The sequence below is a fragment of the Coffea eugenioides genome, chromosome 11 (assembly GCF_003713205.1).
Source record: "Coffea eugenioides isolate CCC68of chromosome 11, Ceug_1.0, whole genome shotgun sequence".
Taxonomy (NCBI): domain Eukaryota; kingdom Viridiplantae; phylum Streptophyta; class Magnoliopsida; order Gentianales; family Rubiaceae; genus Coffea; species Coffea eugenioides.
Genome location: NC_040045.1, coordinates 36,132,304 through 36,137,774, shown reverse-complemented (window position 1 = coordinate 36,137,774; position 5,471 = coordinate 36,132,304).

The following is a 5,471-nucleotide window of genomic DNA, read 5'->3' as shown; positions in this document are numbered from 1 at the left end:
CACTCAGGCTCATTATTCAAACGGAAACATGTGGTTTACAATTGTATTAACGATGAATATTACAGATAGTATTACAGGCACTTCAATAGGTATTACTCCTTTAGTACGGAAATGAAGTTACAATTGGCGTCTCGGATTGGTTCCACACGACCACATGCCAAGTAACCGTTTCGCAGAAGAACATGATATTTCGTTGGGAAAACTAATTTGAAAGTGGGGTAACTAATATTTAAAAGTGGGGTAACTAATATTTAAAATATAACAAATAGTCATAACGAGATGTACAGATTGCATTACAACGAGTTAGGTGTCTGTTACAATTTATTACAACTAATGAATTGGCAATCGGCAGCTTTTCGTCTTCTCTAGTTAAAACTAGTAGTATTACAACTAGTAATTTTATAACTAATGATATTCCACGATGTACAACTAGTGATACTACAACTAGTTAACGTCGATGAACCTTTCCTCTTCTCTTGTTTGTGCAATTGCTCTTGGCACAAATAATAATTTCCCCCCCGACACATTAAATTTTTTAGATACTTTATTAAGTGTCTAATGAGAATATAAAAATGATCGTTTTGAATCCCAAAACATTGCATGTAACGAGACCTTCTCGAACATCTCATTAAAATAACGAGATCTTCCCGAACATCAAGCAAACCTGGATGCGTTTAATTGGCTCCCAAGACTTGGTTTAAAAATGAACACTGTATTGATGAGACAGTAATCCCTGTTGTAGGGAGGTTGAAGATAACAAAAAATGAATCGAGTACATGGATCCATTGCCACTTTACTATGAAGAGAAATTGAAAGTGTGAAATTGAATAATAATGCGAGCAAAAATGAAAGAGGGACGAACAAACTGGGTCTTGTCTGTGTAAGGAATATACACCTGCAAAGGGGGTCTTTTATAGTCCACAATACCCTCTAATATGGTAAAAGATCATACCTAAATGCATATGAGGCTAACTAGTACATCACGGGAATGGAATCTGTATACTCACATGTAGCGTATAAACCATGTCGGATCAGAGTACTTATGTACAAAGCGTGAAATTTGTAGTACCGAGAATCTTGCTTCGTGTTACATCGTGTTGCAAATCAGTTACAGATTTTAGCACAATTTTTGACAGTTTTTATCCTGAAAGGACCTGTACACCAACATGTAACTGTCATGTGCATACAGAATTACACATTATTGAGGATAAGTTTCAAACAAACTGCATACACAGTAACGCTCTAAATAATTTTGCACTTTACCTTCTTCTATTTGTTGGGTGGTCCAACATTTTGCATTGTAACATTCTATGCCCTTGGTCAGTTTATGATCCAACCTTTCAACATTTGTCCGCCATTCGTACGTCCTTTTCATCCAATGCTCTAGTAATTTGCAATTAGGGTTGTCTCAAACATTTAATTAATTTTCGTTGTTGTAACTAAGAACGAACAAAACTATAAGTAAGAACGCACGAATTGTAACTAGATATGCACTTTGGTGTTGACCATCATAGTGAGTTGTTGTTGTTTCACTATGAAATATGAAGTTCGTGTATTAAGGTAACCATACAATCTCGTTAAGCTCAATAAACATAATATTTGGAAGTAACAAGGTGATTATGTTACAAGGCTCCGATGTTACAATCTCGTATGCAGCTACATTTTTATCATACAGGTTTACTGTCACATGTGCTGGTAAAATGTACTCGGCTGATCGCAGAACGGTGCTCTTCTTTGTTGCACGTGTAGACTTGTACTTTATCTCAATGTCAAGGCCTCCTAAAAAGCGAAGAACATGCATTTCATATGATTTCATATCTATCGTTGTGTAACAAATTGTAAATCAATTTGTAACAGTTTTCAAACACATTATAACTAACAGTCTTCAAACATCACTGTATTAATTTTGGAACACACTTTAACATTCCATTAACTATTTTGTAACAGTCTTCAAACACATTGTAACTTACCAATAACTATTTTGTAACACTCTTTAAACACACTATAACTAACAGTAATAATAACAGTTTTGTATTAATTTTCAAACATTGTAACACTACAATAACTATTTTATAACACTCTTCAAACACACCGTAACTTTTCAATAACTATTTTGTAACACTCTTCAAATACACTATAACTAACAGTTTTCAAACAGTTTTGTAACATTCTTCAAATATAATGTAACTTTCCAATAACTATTTTGTAACATAATTTCAAACACATTGTAACTAATAGTCTTTAAACAGTTTGGTATTAATTTTGAAACACTGTAACTTTTCAATAACTATTTTGTAACACTCTTCAAACACACTGTAACTTTCCAATAACTATCATGTAACACTCTTCAAACACACTGTAAAAAAACGAGCACTAATTTGTAACCATCTTCATACACACTGCAACTGCTATTATTCAAACAGTTTTAAATGAAATCACACGTGATTATTATCGATTTAAATGAAGTTTGTCTAGTTCGTACTTTATGCAGCAAACAAATTGGTGTGTTATGACATCCCTCCCTACAAGTTTTCGATAATGACTAAGAAATGAAATTATGTTCCATATAGGTATCATCATTATGGTATAAACACAGTTAACGTATGTGTCTACCTTTTACAATCATGTTACTTGAATTACAACCTTATGAATAATACAGCAGTACCAATCTTTCCTCTTTCGACCATATGACCGCAATCTACGCGGTGTTTCTGGGTCATGCAGCTGTGACGTCGATGCACTCCCAATCAAAGGTGGTTGCACCGTAGATTGACCTTCTTTGACAGATTCTGTGACATTTGCCTTCGAAAGGTGGTTGCACTCCCAATCACTTCACTTTCTATGTCTCCCTCAACAGTATGTACCATCTTAGAATCTCATATCATGTTTAATCTCCACTCAGCTACTGTTATGTAACAAAACCTATACCAACTTCATGCACAATAACCATAACAATCCCCAACCCATACATGCAATTTTACAAGCACTTGGGGTGCAAAATTTTCAATACCTTTCTTTCCCCGTGTTGGTAATTATAATATCTATTATGTGCAACCGAAGGTTCCAGTGTATTATCTATTTTCCACTGTATTAAACAATTACTTCAACCAAAACTGCAAAAGATAACTACAAGTCTTTTGATCCACAACGATGTATACAGCAAAAGATAACTACAAGTCAAATTGATCCACAATTTATCTGATACTATTGATGTTTTCTTACCTGTGTTTCTTTTGCTTTATTTTTTCTCCGGATCTCCCAACCTTGTACTTCATAATTCCAGTTCACCTTCTCAAGTCTTTTGATATTTGAGTACCAATCCTAAGCTCTCTCCTTCTGCAACTACTTATTGCTTCTCCTCGCCGTGATTTTCCTTCGCAGCCACTCTATTTCTACTACTTCTTGCTATCCCTTGTATAATTCTGCAATGTTATTTTCCCTTTGCTTTTCTTTCTTGCTCTGTTTTGTTGAATTTTACATTAATGAATATGGGTAATTATTTTGGAGGGAGTGCGACTTAGCTTTTCGTTTCGAGAATTCATTTGGGCGGTAACGGACCAACGCTTCATGAAACGGTCCGTCAACTCTTTTTCTTTTTGTTTTTTCCGTTTCTTCTCAACTGAAGCCTTTCTGACGTGGCTTATTGTGGCCCATTTGTTGGACCTTGTGAGGAGACCGTTCAGGAGCGGTCGTCAGGCCGACCGCTCCTGCCCCGTATCCCCACGGCGTGTGACTACTGACTATTTGTTTAATTGCTTAGCCTTGTCACTTCCATGCTCCTACTTTTTAAGGCAGAGTGGTCCTATATTATATATCTCACGTGTTTGAAACACGTAGAATTAGCTTTAAAAAAGCGTTAATTACAATTAATCCCCTTAAAGTATACCTTATTTTTCACTTTACCCCCCAACTTTTAATTTTGCTCACTTAACTCCTTATAGGATAAAATTACCCTTCCATTATTTTGACTTTTCATTTACCTTTGTCATCTCTTTTGTTTCTTTTTTTTTTCTTTTTCTTCTCTCTTTCATCCTTCCCAATAGAAAACTCCATCAAAAATTTTTATTTTGAGTTTTTAATTACATTTTATTTTGAGTTTGTAATTGTGAAGGTTTAAAAGGTATTAAAAACTAATTTTGATTTTTTGTATGATGTCACGTGTCACAAATTTCAATTGATGATTATTAATTAGGTCACAATTTCATTTTATGATATTTTCTTGAGAATAAAATGAGAAACTAGAAAGGAAAGAGGAAAAATCAAAATTAAAAGAATTGAAAGGCTAAAAAAATTGTATTTTAGGAAAGTGATTTGGATATTTTTTAATTATTTAAGGAGAAGATAGATTTCTGCAATTCCTCTTTTTTAATTTCAATCATTAAGATGAAGAGTTTTGTGGGAAAGAGGAAGAATTAAAGAAAGAAGAAAGAAGCAAAAAAAATAAAATAGCACAAAAGGGGAAAGGAAAAAAGAAAAATGAAAAATAAGATAATAGAGGGGTAATTTTGTCCAATGAGGGATAAAGTGAGACAAAAAAATGGTTAGGAGATAAAAATGAAAAATGAGATATACTTTAAGGGGATTAATTGTGATTAAGCCTAAAAAAAAGCCCATCATGGTGGGGTAGTTGTAGGGGAAAATATCAATAAATAAGTCAGTGAATTTGTTGAGAGTTTAGGTGCATGTAATGCTGAAATAATATGTGTTTAATGTTAAAAAAAAAACATGTTACTTCATTTCTTATTTACAGGGGCTCAATTACATTACATGCATCCTTTGCAAGCTCATGAGCTGTAAAATGCCACCGGGGAGTGATTGCAAGGACTCGAATGCAGCTTCTATAGATGTTGCTGCAGAAGTTGAAGTCTAAAGGAAATTTAGTTTTGGCTAGAAGCTTCTATTGTCATTATAAATCTTTGACATGTGTTTGTGACCTTGTATAACTCACTACAGTTATGTATATTTTTGGTGACTTTTAACTGAAATTGAATATAGACTTTATTTTGGTGGCATATAGATTTATATTCTGATGACCAGAATTATGTGCATTGCTAAATTATATACTACTTTAGTGATGCATAAATTATATACTACTTTAGGCTTTCTATTTTGCCCCTCAGTCCACGAGAGAATTTTTGTCATTGGTGGCTCAAGCTAAAAAGGACTACATTGGCTAGACATATACAGTCAAGGGACTAAATTAGCCCCAGTTAAAGTTTAGGGACTATTTGCAGCTTTTGATAAATAGTTTAGAGGCTATTTTGGCCTTTGCTCAATTTTATTGTTGAAGAAGACATCTTCAGTAAGTGTTATTGGAGTGCATTTGAATTCAGTAATTCTGAACTCATGTCCATATGTTTTGCCTAAATCTACAGCCGGATGACGACCCAAGTGCCCAAGCGAAAAGGCAATTAGACCACCCATTAATTCAGCAATATTTCTTGACCGAAGACTCCTAAATGATATAGAAA